This window comes from Trachypithecus francoisi, unplaced genomic scaffold (genome assembly GCF_009764315.1).
Source record: "Trachypithecus francoisi isolate TF-2019V2 unplaced genomic scaffold, Tfra_2.0 Lachesis_group5, whole genome shotgun sequence".
Taxonomy (NCBI): Eukaryota; Metazoa; Chordata; class Mammalia; order Primates; family Cercopithecidae; genus Trachypithecus; species Trachypithecus francoisi.
Genome location: NW_022681470.1, coordinates 36,471,848 through 36,486,832, shown reverse-complemented (window position 1 = coordinate 36,486,832; position 14,985 = coordinate 36,471,848).

Genomic DNA, 14,985 nt, shown 5'->3' with positions numbered 1-14,985 from the left:
CCAGTCTACTCTCTGTGTCTGTGAGTGACTATTTTAGCTACCTCATGTAAGCGGAATGATACAGTATTTGTCTTTCTGTGATTGGCTTATTTCACTTAGTATAATATTATTTAATTTTTTGAGAAACCTCCATATTGCTGTCCATAGTGGCTGCACCATTTTACACCCCTGCCCCCCACCAACAGTGCACAAGAGTTTCAGTTTCTCCACATCCTCACCAATTCTTATTGTTTTATACTTTGATAATTGCCATCCCAACAGGTGTAAGATAATATCTCACTGTGGTTTTGATTTACCTTTCTCTGAAAATTAGTGATTTGGGGAATCTTTTCATATGCTGTTGGCCATTTGTATGTCTTCTTTGAAGAAATATCTATCAAAGTCTTCAGCCCATTTAAAAAATGGCTTGTGTTTTGCTATTGAATTTTATGAGTTCCTTATATATTTTGGAAATTAACCCCTCATCAGATGTACACTTTGCAAATATTTCCTCCCATTCCATAGGTTGCCTTTTCACTCTATTGATTTTTTTTTTTCTGTACAAAAGCTTTTATAGTTGATGTAATCCCACATGTCCATTTTTGCTTTTGTGGCCTGTGCTTTTCATAGCCATGAAATCATTACCAAGGCTAATGTCATGAAGCTTTCCCCCATGTTTTCTTCTGGAAGTTTTACAATTTCAGTTCTTATGTTTAAGTTTTTAATCCATTTTGAATTGATTTTTTGTGTATGATGTAAGATAGGGGTCCAATTTTATTCTTTTGTATGGGGATATCCACTTTTGCTAACACTATTTGTTGAAGAGACTATCCTTCCCACTTTGTGTACTCTTGGCACTCTTGTCAAAGATCAGTTGACTGTATTATATGTGGATTTATTTGTGAACTCTTTATTCTGTTCCATTAATCTATATGTCTGTCTTTATACCAGTACCATACTATTTTAATTACTGTAGTTTTATAATATATTTTGAAATCAGGCAGTGTGATGCCTCTAGCTTTTCCTTCTTTTTCAAGATTTTGACTATTTGGGGTCTTTTGTGGTTCCATATGAATTTGTGGGCTTTTTATTTCTATTAAAAATGCCATCGGGATTTTGATAGGGATGGCATTGTATCTGTAGATTACTTTGGATAGTATGGACATTATAAGAATACTAAATCTTCCAATCTATGAACACAGGATGTTTTTCCATTTGTTTATGTCTTCTTTAATTTCTTCCAGGTCTTGTTATTGATCTTAGAGGAAAAGCTTTCAGTTTTTCATCATTGAGTATGATGTTAGCTATGGTCTCTACACTGGCTTTTTTCCCCCCCTTCTTTTTTGAGTCTGCTTGCTAGAGAATACACTGGCTTTTAAAGGTCCTCAATTCTGTCATTAAAACAGAACAAAATCACCCTCTTTCTCTCTGACTTTCACAGCAAACCTCTGGAAAGACTTATTTATATGTGCAGTCTCCATTTCTCACCTTCCATTTTCTCCTCCACCAATTACATCTGGCTTTTGATCTCCACATCACTGACCTCTTGCTTAAACCACCTACGATCTCTTTTCCTACAGCCAGTGGACCTTTTTAGGTCCTCATCTTAATTGGCTCCTCAGCAGCACCTATGCTTTCTCTTCTTCAGGAAATGCTCTGCCCTTGACTTTCATGACATTTCTCCCTCTTGGTTTTTCTTTGATCTCTCTGGTTCATCCTTCTCTGTCTCCTTTTCAGGACCATCCTCTTCTACTTGAGGTTTAATTCCAGGCCTTCTCTTCTAAGCCTACCCTCTCTCCCTAGGCAGTCTCATCCATGCCATGGTTTCAGTTACCCCTAGATGTTGATGACTAACAGAGGCATAGCTCCTGCCTGGACCTCTCCTCTAAACTCCTGCCTGTATATCCACCTGTCCCCTTGACCCATCCACTCAGATGGTTCAAAGTCTCCTGACCGAGACTCACTCACGATGTTTGCCCCAAAGCCTGGTTCTTTACCACTGTTTCCTGTCTTAGGAAATGGCATCACCATCCACTGGTACAAAGCTGGACGTCCGGTACTCATCCTCCACACCCTTCTCTCTCCCAACTCTCACATCCAAACCCTCACTTCCTCTCCATTTTACCATCTCAAACTTCTCACATCTATGTCTTTCCATCTCCACTACAAACTTTCCAGTCTAAACAACTGTCACTTTTTGCCTGGACTACATCAGGAGTCTCCTAACAGGTTTCCCTGGATCTTCTTGTGGCCACCTCAGATAAACTGTTCAATTATACAGCCAAAGTGGCCTTTTTGAAATAGAAAATCTGACTGTCATCCTACTGCTCAGGTACTTCAGTGACTACCCCTTGCTTTAGAATCAACTTCAAAATCCTTAATGTGGCTGATGAGATGAGGTATGTTTAACCCTTTCCTACCTCTTCCACTCATGTTGTATGATTTCCCCTCTCATTCTCTGAACCCTAATTCTACTGGCCTCAAAATGCCATATTCTCTCTAGCCATGTTCTCTGCCCTTTCCAGGAATATCCTCTCCCATCTCCCAAACTCACCTCACCTCCTTAGCTCCTACTTATTCTTCAGGTTTTAGCTCAATCATCACTTTCTCAGGATGACTTCCAGCTCCTTCCTGAATGGCCCCAGGCCTTCTAATAAACACTCTTATAATACCTTGCACCCCTACTTTATAGCTTTTATCACAGTGTTACTTTATATTTGTTTTGTGACAAATTTGTTTCCCCTGAATGACTTTAAGCTTTATGAGGGTAGGGATTTTGACTGTCTCTCCTCCTATCCCCCTGCCTCCAACATTGTATCTCCGGTGACATTCAGTAAACACTTGCTGACATCTTAACAATGAAATCCTCACTTTTCAGCCCCAGCTCTCTCTAGCTTCTGGCCTCACTACTCCACTGACATTGTCCTTGATAAGTCATCAACAACCTTCTGACTGCCCAAACTGTGTTTCTGTGGAGCCCTGGTGTTCTATCAGCTGGACTGAGGGTTTCTTGCATTAAAATAGAATCCTGGTAGTCTTTCCCCAATTCATAGACAATAAATAAGCTGATAGAATATTCTCAATGTAAAGCTTTTGTTTCATAAAGTTTTCTTAACACTTGGTACCTGCGTTCTTCGATTTAACTCAAAATTTTATTTTCAGTTATTTTTATTTATTTATTTATTTATTTTTGATGGTGTCTCACTCTGTTGCCCAGGCTGGAGTGCGGTGGCATGATCTCTACTCACTGCAAGCTCCACCTCCCGGGTTCACGCTATTCTCCTGCCTCAGCCTCCCGAGTAGCTGGGATTACAGATGCCCGCCACCACGCCCAGCTAATTTTTTTGTATTTTTAGTAGAGATGGGGTTTCACCATGTTGGCCAAACTGGTCTCGAACTCCTGACCTCAGGCAATCCGCCTGCCTCGGCCTCCCAAAGTGCTGGGATTATAGGCGTAGGCCACCGTGCTTGGCCTATTAGTTATTTTAATATATGAATAAGTCATGGTATTCTCCAAAGAGTCCATGGTTTCCATGGGTTTTATGACATAAACAAGTTTTTGAGACCCACTGGCCAAATCCAGAGAATTTTTTTTTTGTCTTCTGCTTCATTTTCTTGGTGGTATGTGCTACTGCTTATTATGCTGTTTATTCATTTTAGCCACCACTATTTATTGAGCACATACTAGGTTTTCCCACAGCCCCTTATCCCTGCTTTTATGATGGTTACCACCTTCTTCTGTGATCTCTTCCATGTATTGTAAGTCCTGGGAGGGTATAGAGACCATGCTTTTCCTTTTCTCTCTCTCTCCGTAATCCAGCCTTCCACTTGGTCCAGGCACAAAGATCATATTTGTGGAATGCAGGAGTAGATGAATGAGTGAATAAACAAATAAAATGCTGAGGCAGAACTCAAATCCTCATCACCAGCACTCTTACTCCAGTGCTCTGCTACTTTCCCACTGAAATAGTCATAGTGACACAGTAGCTGGATATTGAAATACAACAGAAATGTTCATTTCACATGTCTGTTGTCAATACCTGTTGATTTTACCACACACATGAAAAATCATAGTTGACTATTTTATGGGGATGTAAACGTTTAATGCTACAAGTAATTAAAAATGACATGTATTATGTCTGTGGCAGAAATTGGGTAAATGATGAATTACTAAGGCTTTTTAAAACACTCTGTATTCTACTGTAACCCTGTGTCTTTGCCCAACCTGTTGTCTGAGTTCCACCCTGCTTATATACCAAAATCACTACTTTATCTTTAAGGCCTAGTTCAAAAATCACCTTCTCCAAGACTGACTTAATTTATCAGAGTTCCTTGGGCCAGTGCTGCTTCACTTTAGCCCTGTGCACCTGACAGCATGTCACTTGCTCCTCTATTTAGTGTCTGCTTCTTTAGTCTGCAGAGTCCTGCTGGTGATGTGAACGTTGCTCTCCCGCACTGCCCATGGGCAACCTGAGCCTGGGGGCCATGCCTTGCTCATCCTTCTGTGTTCTCAGGGCTTTGACAACAGACATTTTCTGAATCCGATGTGGTTAAACTGGTCCTCAGCTACTCGTATACTATCTAAACATCTTTTTTTTTTTTGGCCTAAGGTGAATTTTTTTTTTTTTTTTTAACTAGTAGGGCTCCCTGACTTTACCTCTCCTTGCTGGGTTCTGGCAGCCCTACCTGAGAGCCCAACCCAGCTTCTTGCTCCCACCACTGTGGGCAACTGCAGCACAAGAAAAAGCAGCTGCCTTTAGAGTTCCAGAATGTATTTGGGGAAAATTAGAGCTGTTTCCTTTTGAAGTGGAAACGGAGTCAGAGGTGAGCCCTGGCTAATGAGAGGGAGGAGGTTGCAATGAGAGAGACTCTCAGTTCTCAGGCTGTTTTTTTTCCAAACAACAGACAGACTCGCAGCACAGACTTAGGGCTTAGTGGCCACCTTGCTGACCTTTCTCCTTGGGTGCAGACACAGGGCCTCACAAGCTCATCTTCACAGCCTTCCACACCACTGGTGTCTGGACCAAAGCAATGACAAGCCCCGCCCCCTCAACGCCTCCTCCTCCCCCTCCCCCTCCCCTTACCCCTCCCCCTCTCCTTTATCCCCCTCCCCTTCCTCCCCCTCCTCCTCCTCCCCCTCCCCTTACCCCTTCCCCTCTCCTTTATCCCCCTCCCCTTCCTCCCTCTCCTCCTCCTCCCCCTCCCCTTACCCCTCCCCCTCTCCTTTATTCCTCTCCCCTTCCTCCCCCCTCCTGCTCCCCCCTCCTCCTCCCCCTCCTCCCCCTCCCCTTACCCCTCCCCCTCTCCTTGATCCTCCTCCCTTCCTCCTCCTCCTCCTTTCCCTAGGAACATCACATGCACAGTCTACTCAGCCCCAGCCCTAATGCACACACAGAAACAGAAATAAGAGAAATGGAAATCCAAACCCAGAACACTGCTGCTTTGTTTCTGAACTGTGCCTTGTACAAATCTATCCATGCTGCAGAAATTTAAACTTCCATCAAAGCATGCAATGCTCAGCCACATGCTGTTATAACCCAAAACCAGGTCTGTAAGCACCCATGTGATGCAGTTGTCCCTGTGTTGCAGCTTACTGTGTAGAGAATGGAAAAGTCAGTGAAGGGAGAGCAGAAAGACATGCTGCTTGATACCAAACAGCCTGGGCTCTCACATATACCTGAGATAAAGAGATTCAGTGAAATAGTGTAGGCTTAGCAGAGTCACTGAAACATAGAAACCTCTCAATGAAGGCTTTCCACCTAATGGCATTGGAGGACCCATCTTTTGTGGCTGGAAGCAAGTCCTTCTTCCATTGCTTCTGCTATTCAACAGCCTGTCCCATCACCCATCCCCAAAAGAAAGGCAGTATCTAACACCTCCCCCATCCCCTTTGTGTATCCATTGGCTTCCAGGCTGAGGGATCAGCAGAAACGGGCGCTTGGAAGTAGAAGAACTGAGCCTAGCATCTGTGCTGATACGAATTGCTCAAAGGGGCATGTAGAACACACTGATTGATGCAGTGCCAACTGCGCCAATAAAATCTTCCTTCTTTCTCTGGGGCAATACAGCCCTAGACCCTAGAATAATGTCAAACCTTTTTTTTTTTTCAAGCATCTCTCTCTTCTCCTTTTTGAGGTCCAAATGCAACACCAGAAATAGCCCTCCTACATATCTTTTGCCCTCTCTGATGTCCAGTCACAGTGTTCCTCTTGCTCCTTTACCCAATGCTATACAGTCGCTGACACTTTATCCTGTACAAGAGAACATTAGGGCAATAGAGAGAGGGGTGGTTTCTATTTCTGCAGATTGTTTTCAAGGTTGTATGATGATAAGTTGCCTACCCAGCTCAGAGAGCCTGCTGTCCAAAGACAACTCTCCCCAGCTTTCCAGTACAACTCTGCATATTTCAAAGGAATACTGGATGGCCCAGATACTATGGGCACTGTGCAGTCTCACAGCCCTTTGGCTTTTAATCCAAAGGGAACCTCTCAAGCAACCTGAAGAGGGTGGGGTATGTCACCCCACACTGTTAAGCTGGAGAAGTGTTTGAGGGAACATATCAGGCACAGGACAGATAAAGAGAATTTTGAAATAGTTAATGTATTCCCATGGTTCAGAATTCAAAAGGTACAAAAGGGTTTACAGGCCACTTTTCCTGGAGGCAACAGGTATGATTAGGTTTTGTGTCTATAGTTATACATAGACAAGCAAATACCCTACAACTCTCCTTCTTCCTCTTGTATAACATGAGCAGCAGCATATTATAAACACTCTAGGCATGTTTTTTTTCCACTTAGCCATATATCTTGGAAATCATTCCATATCAGTTATATAGTAAACTTACTAATTCTTTTTCTATGAATGAATAGGCCACTATTTGACTCCCTGGAAGTACCATAAGACACTTAACAAGTCCCCTCTGATAAGCATGTAAGTTGTTCTTTCACAGTTCGAACTAAGTTGTTCTTCAACGGTTGAATAGTTGAACAGTGCTATAATGTACGTATATCTTTGTGCCCATATGCAAGTATAACAGCAAGTTCAATTCCTAAAAATGGAATCACTAGGTCAGATGGCATGGGCATTTATCATTTTGACAAGTGTTTCCAAAAATGCCCTCCAAAGTTGTAGCAGTTTACTCTCCCAGCAGCAACATAACAGCAGTACCTGTTTTTCTACAACCTCATCAATGGTTTCTCTCTTTGATGTTTGCTAGTTGAAAGATTTGTACTTAATAAGAAATTAGTCCTTTGTGTAGGAGTTAAACCCTTGAGTGCTAGAGAGAAGGAAGAATATCCTGTTTGCCAGACCAGCATTTTCTGAAGTCTAGAGTCTAAAGGGGTTATAAATATCTCTTGGATCTACAAGTAAGAGTCTTTATTCACGACAGTTCTGGATTTCCAGCTACCACATGTGTGTCTGTTCTTAATTGGAAGAAAGTGGCCCTGAGGAAGGAGTAGTGACTTTGGAACCAGAGAGACCTGGGCTTCAAGCTCTGCTCTGCCATTAACTAGCTTTATGATCTTGGCAAATCATTTACGCTACCCCCAAACTCAGTTTCCTCAAATGAAAAATGAGGAAATAACAGTAATTTTGCAAAACCTCGTGTCTGGCACATAGCAGGTACTTAATAAATGGCAGCAACTTTCACTAATGTTAATAATCACCAGGCCAGATTCTAAACCCCAGGGCACTTTTCACAATGGACAGACCCTGGAATGGCCCTACCAGAGCCAAATGACTTTTTTGTTAAGTGGCCATCCAGAAGATTCCCAGCTCCTCCTCTCACCCACCTCAGCCTTCTAAAATTTGCAGACCAGGAAAATCCCAGCGTGGGCCTCTGGGTGAGGACTGGACTGTGCTGGGGCCAGGCTCCCCTGTAACCAGCTGGTGTTTGCACTCAGACTGAGGTACTCCCTGAACTAAGCCAGGGTCATTTCCAGTTACAGACGGCAAGCTAGAGAAAAAAAACAGAGATTCTTGGGCCAAACAGAGGGACCTGCTCTCATCTACACAAGCCCATCTCGCCTTGCCTTTACAGAACAGTATGCCTGATGAGGTTACTGAATACAGATCACTAGCCCTGGCAGGAATGCTAGCGATACCAACTCAAGTTTCTATCCAGGCCTGTGGCCCTCCCACTCCCACCTCAAAAGAACTCCACAGGCTTTTCCCAATCAGGCACGGCCCTATCACATGCATCCCCGGGATAGTGGAAATGACAGCCGTGCTCCTCCGGAGAGCGGGGGACGGTGAGGAGGGGCCGCTGCCGATCTGCCTGATGCCCCAGCAGGACCCTCCGAGAACCACGCATTACTTCCCCTCTGGACGCCAAGATGACCCTGTCAGTATCTGCTGGTTTAGATGCTCTTAGGCACGGGAGCTGGAACCTCCCTAGAGAAGGCGGAAAAAATCGGTTTTCAGAGCATGTACCTTTACTGTTCCTTCCCCTGGGTCCACCTCTTTCAGGGTCTGAACGTCCGTTACATGCAAGTGTTTCATTAGGACAGAAGGAAAGCTGCCTTTCCCCTCAGGACACAGATCCCAGCGAATCTTAGGCAAAGCGAACATGCGGGATTGAAGTCCGCAGTCATTGTTTGTCTCCCACACGACATAAAACATGTGTCTGGCTCGGCTGCTGGAGGACCAAGCAGGGCACAGATGCAACTGCACAGACGTCGGCCCTGCCAGCCATGCTGCGGGCCCCCTCAGAATCTCAGGATGGGGCCCCCTGGGGGAGGGTCCAGGTGGGCGAAAGGACAGGAGGAAGTGCCTGCGGGCCTCCGCCTGCAGGTTGGATGACTGCATCCCCGTCACGTCAAACTTGCCAGGACGAGCAAACTTCCAGGGCCCCACAGTTCCACTCAGAGGAAAGGAACCCCCAGTGTGACAGGAAAACACGGCTGGTGTGTGTCGGCCAAGGGCGCTGACCGAGGGAACAGATCTGTACCCCTGCCGTCCCTCGCGGCCTTTTGGAGCCGCAGAGAACCACGATGCCACCCACTCAGGGCCGCGGCGCGCCGGCTCTCGGCCTCTACCCGCCCCACCCCGGCCAGGCAGGGCGGCAGGGCCCCAGCAGCCCAATGCGGGCCTCGTCCCCACACTGCCTTCAGCTTGCCCGCTCTGCTCTCGGCTTGGCCAGGCCCTCCTCTGGGCCGCTGAGCAGAGGCTTCAGTGTGGCCGGCGCCTCGAGCGCGCAGGGCTCTCCGGGATCCGGGTGCGGTCGCCCGCTCTGGGGCCTCGGGAGCAAGCGCACCGCGGCCCCACGGGCAAGTTAGGCTTCTCCGTCTCACCCCCGCCGTCCTGGCCCCAGACTCGCTGGCCGAGACGCCGGCTCCCACAGGCCCTGCCGCCTGCATGCCCACGCCGCGCCGCGAAGCACTTCGCCGTCTTTATTTTGTAAAACTTCGGAAAAATCACCAGCAAACCTAGCAGCGGTCGCAAGGCTGCCCAGAGTTGCCGGCACGAATCCGGACGCACAGACCGACGGCGGCGAATTGGCCCGGCAGACTCCGCCGGCCCGGCCCCCACCCTCCCCGGGTCCTCTGCCCCGGCCTCATGCTCCCCGGGTGGCAGCGGGCGCGAGGCGCAGCAGCAGCGGCGGGGTCCGCGTTGAGGTCCGGCCCGGCTGAAGGCGCAGAGAGGCCAGTCGATGCAGAAACGCTGAGTAGAGCGCCTTCGGCACGGCCCGGGGGCAGGGACCCGGCGAGTCTGGCCCCGAGGCGCGGGCACCGCCACCCGCGGTCTGGCTACGAGGCCGGAGATGCCCCCGAGCCGCCGCGCCCCTCGGAGAGGGAGAGCCAGGCGCAGACCCAGACCCAGTCGGTAACTGCTATGCTGAAGGCGGCGGGGTGGGCAGAGGGAGGCAGCCGGGGCGCGCTTACCCGGGTGTTGCGGCGCCCTCGGAAGTACGCGGTGGTCGACACATTCCCGCGCTGAGCCCAAGCCCCGCGGCTCCTCCACCCTCCCGCGCCCCGCCCCTCCGCTCGCTCCCCTGCGCGATGGAGGCCCCGATCCGTTACCGCGGCTGAGCAGCTCCGCTCCGGCTGCGACTCCCGCGTTGGCTCCCACGGGGTCGGCGCGCGTCCTTCCGGGCGACTGCGGCTGGGGCGGCACACGTGAGGCTCCGCGGCCTCCCGGGCGCTCCGAGGACTGCCCTGCTCCGGGCGTGGAACCTCATCGCCCTTCCAGGTGGCCAGGGCTGGGGGCAGGTACCGCGCGACCTGATTGGCGCTGGCCGGAGTCCGGGGAGAATCCCCGCCAGAGAGGCTGATGCACGCGGGCCAAGTGAAGCCACGCAGTGGAACAGCGCAACCGGCGCCTTCCAAACACCCCTCCTCAGCTCCGCCGCCTTTTTGCCTAAGAAATGTAAACTCGGGAGGCGGGCGCCCTGGGAACGCCTCAGTACAGGGGACTTTGCGCGCTACAGATCGGGTTCAGCACGGAAAATTCGGAGAATGGGAGAATCTTAGGGACCAGGGTGTGTCGCTATCCACTGGAAAGAGACTGCCTCGAGCCTCCCGAAGGGCTCCTCTGTGTTCCTATTTCCGGCCCGCACTGTGCCCTGGAAATCCAGGGACAGCTGGATGTCCCCGCCGCTGAGGGGTACCCGGGCCTCGTGGCAGGGCGGGATCAGATCAGTCAGGGTGTGATTAGAGCTGTGACGGTGAGGTCTGGCAGGAAGAGGCAGGAAGGGATAGAAGCAATTCGACACGAGGAGAAACCTGAATGATGCGCTAGATTTCTTGTCTGAAATCACCTTCTTTTAATGTCTTAAAACTCTACGAGTTGCTTGTGTGCTGTACCCCAGTCAATAAGTTCTGACATCAGTAATTCAGAGGGTCTGCTGAGACAACATGATGCCTGGGAGGGGATAAGCTGTTCACTTCTCCGCACTTCCGAAGCATCGCAATATGGAACGTTTACCTGTTCCGGTCTGATCATCTTTCTCTTGATCCTGCTTTCCGATCTTGATTGGACTGAAGACAGCGACGAGAGAGGGGTGGGGTCAACCCGCTTAATGTTCGAGGAGGGAGCGTTCCCACGACATCAACAGTTTTCCTCTCTTCTTAGGCAGGGGAATTCAAGGCAAAGCTGATCAGGGAATCAATTTGAAAAACAAAAACAGAAAACTCCAAAACATTTAAAGACTGGGGACCGTCAGCCTAGGTCCAACTTCTAAAGAAGGGGAGTAAGAAATGTAGCCCCTGGAGCAACGTTATTTTTCCTAATGCACTATTAAAAAACAAAAATCCCAAGGCAAGCCACCACCTCATCATTCCAGCAAGTCTACTGTTGTTGCAGCACACTCCACTTTGTACTCTTTTTTTTTTTTTTTTTTTTTTTTTTTTTATTATACTTTAAGTTCTAGGGTACATGTGCATGACGTTTATATCATGTATAACTCCCCAATGCAATCCCTCCCTCCTCCCCCCTCCCCATGATAGGCCCCAGTGTGTGATGTTCCCCTTCCCGAGTCCAAGTGATCTCATTGTTCAGTTCCACCTATGAGTGAGAACATGCGGTGTTTGGTTTCTCTTCTTGTGATAGTTTGCTAAGAATGATGGTTTCCAGCTGCATCCATGTCCCTACAAAGGACGCAAACTCATCCTTTTTGATGGCTGCATAGTATTCCATGGTGTATATGTGCCACATTTTCTTAATCCAGTCTGTCACAGATGGACATTTGGGTTGATTCCAAGTCTTTGCTATTGTGAATAGTGCCGCAATAAACAAACGTGTGCATGTGTCTTTGTAGTAGAGTAATTTATAATCCTTTGGGTATATACCCAGTAGTGGGATGGCTGGGTCATATGGTACATCTAGTTCTAGATCCTTGAGGAATCGCCATACTGTTTTCCATAATGGTTGAACTAGTTTACAATCCCACCAACAGTGTAAAAGTGTTCCTATTTCTCCACATCCTCTCCAACACCTGTTGTTTCCTGACTTCTTAATGATTGCCATTCTAACTGGTGTGAGATGGTATCTCATTGTGGTTTTGATTTGCATTTCTCTGATGGCGAGTGATGATGAGCATTTTTTCATGTGTCTGTTGGCTGTATGGATGTCTTCTTTTGAGAAATGTCTGTTCATATCCTTTCCCCACTTTTTGATGGGGTTGTTTGCTTTTTTCTTGTATATTTGTTTGAGTTCTTGGTAGATTCTGGATATTAGCCCTTTGTCAGATGAGTAGGTTGCAAAAATTTTTTCCCATTCTGTAGGTTGCCTGTTCACTCTGATGGTAGTTTCTTTGGCTGTGCAAAAGCTCTTTAGTTTAATTAGATCCCATGTGTCAATTTTTGCTTTTGCTGCCGTTGCTTTTGGTGTTTTAGACATGAAGTCCTTGCCCACGCCTATGTCCTGAATGGTACTACCTAGATTTTCTTCTAGGGTTTTTATGGTATTAGGTCTAACATTTAAGTCTCTAATCCATCTTGAATTAATTTTCGTATAAGGGGTAAGGAAAGGATCCAGTTTCAGCTTTCTACTTATGGCTAGCCAATTTTCCCAGCACCATTTATTAAATAGGGAATCCTTTCCCCATTTCTTGTTTCTCTCAGGTTTGTCAAAGATCAGATGGCTGTAGATGTGTGGTATTATTTCTGAGGACTCTGTTCTGTTCCATTGGTCTATATCTCTGTTGTGGTACCAGTACCATGCTGTTTTGGTTACTGTAGCCTTGTAGTATAGTTTGAAGTCAGGTAGCGTGACGCCTCCAGCTTTGTCCTTTTGACTTAGGATTGTCTTGGCAATGCGGGCTCTTTTTTGGTTCCATATGAACTTTAAAGCCGTTTTTTCCAATTCTGTGAAGAAACTCATTGGTAGCTTGATGGGGATGGCATTGAATCTATAAATCACCTTGGGCAGTATGGCCATTTTCACGATATTGATTCTTCCTATCCATGAGCATGGTATGTTCTTCCATTTGTTTGTGTCCTCTTTGATTTCACTGAGCAGTGGTTTGTAGTTCTCCTTGAAGAGGTCCTTTACATCCCTTGTAAGCTGGATTCCTAGGTATTTTATTCTCTTTGAAGCAATTGTGAATGGAAGTTCATTCCTGATTTGGCTCTCTGCTTGTCTGTTACTGGTGTATAAGAATGCTTGTGATTTTTGCACATTAATTTTGTATCCTGAGACTTTGCTGAAGTTGCTTATCAGCTTAAGGAGATTTTGGGCTGAGACAATGGGGTTTTCTAAATATACAATCATGTCATCTGCAAACAGGGACAATTTGACTTCTTCTTTTCCTAACTGGATACCCTTGATTTCTTTCTCTTGCCTGATTGCCCTAGCCAGAACTTCCAACACTATGTTGAATAGGAGTGGTGAGAGAGGGCATCCCTGTCTTGTGCCAGTTTTCAAAGGGAATTTTTCCAGTTTTTGCCCATTCAGTATGATATTAGCTGTGGGTTTGTCATAAATAGCTCTTATTATTTTGAGGTACGTTCCATCAATACCAATTTATTGAGCGTTTTTAGCATAAAGGGCTGTTGAATTTTGTCAAAAGCCTTTTCTGCATCTATTGAGATAATCATGTGGTTCTTGTCTTTGGTTCTGTTTATATGCTGGATTACGTTTATTGATTTGCGAATGTTGAACCAGCCTTGCATCCCAGGGATGAAGCCCACTTGATCATGGTGGATAAGCTTTTTGATGTGCTGCTGAATCCGGTTTGCCAGTATTTTATTGAGGATTTTTGCATCGATGTTCATCAGGGATATTGGTCTAAAATTCTCTTTTTGTTGTGTCTCTGCCAGGCTTTGGTATCAGGATGATGTTGGCCTCATAAAAAGAGTTAGGGAGGATTCCCTCTTTTTCTATTGATTGAAATAGTTTCAGAAGGAATGGTACCAGCTCCACCTTGTACCTCTGGTAGAATTCAGCTGTGAATCCATCTGGTCCTGGACTTTTTTTGGTGGGTAGGCTATTAATTGTTGCCTCAATTTCAGAGCCTGCTATTGGTCTATTCAGGGATTCAACTTCTTCCTGGTTTAGTCTTGGGAGAGTGTAAGTGTCCAGGAAATTATCCATTTCTTCTAGATTTTCTAGTTGATTTGCATAGAGGTGTTTATAGTATTCTCTGATGGTAGTTTGTATTTCTGTGGGGTCGGTGGTGATATCCCCTTTATCATTTTTTATTGCGTCTATTTGATTCCTCTCTCTTTTCTTCTTTATTAGTCTAGCTAGCGGTCTGTCAATTTTGTTGATCTTTTCAAAAAACCAACTCCTGGATTCATTGATTTTTTGGAGGGTTTTTTGTGTCTCTATCTCCTTCAGTTCTGCTCTGATCTTAGTTATTTCTTGCCTTCTGCTAGCTTTTGAATGTGTTTGCTCTTGCCTCTCTAGTTCTTTTAATTGTGATGTTAGAGTGTCCATTTTAGATCTCTCCTGCTTTCTCTTGTGGGCATTTAGTGCTATAAATTCCCTCTACACACTGCTTTAAATGTGTCCCAGAGATTCTGGTATGTTGTATCTTTGTTCTCATTGGTTTCAAAGAACATCTTTATTTCTGCTTTCATTTCGTTATGTACCCAGTAGTCATTCAGGAGCAGGTTGTTCAGTTTCCATGTAGTTGAGCGGTTTGGATTGAGTTTCTTAGTCCTGAGTTCTAGTTTGATTGCACTGTGGTCTGAGAGACAGTTTGTTATAATTTCTGTTCTTGTACATTTGCTGAGGAGTGCTTTACTTCCAATTATGTGGTCAATTTTGGAATAAGTGCGATGTGGTGCTGAGAAGAATGTATATTCTGTTGATTTGGGGTGGAGAGTTCTATAGATGTCTATTAGGTCCGCTTGGTGCAGAGATGAGTTCAATTCCTGGATATCCTTGTTAACTTTCTGTCTCGTTGATCTGTCTAATGTTGACAGTGGAGTGTTGAAGTCTCCCATTATTATTGTATGGGAGTCTAAGTCTCTTTGTAGGTCTCTAAGGACTTGCTTTATGAATCTGGGTGCTCCTGTATTGGGTGCATATATATTTAGGAGAGTTAGCTCTTCCTGTTGA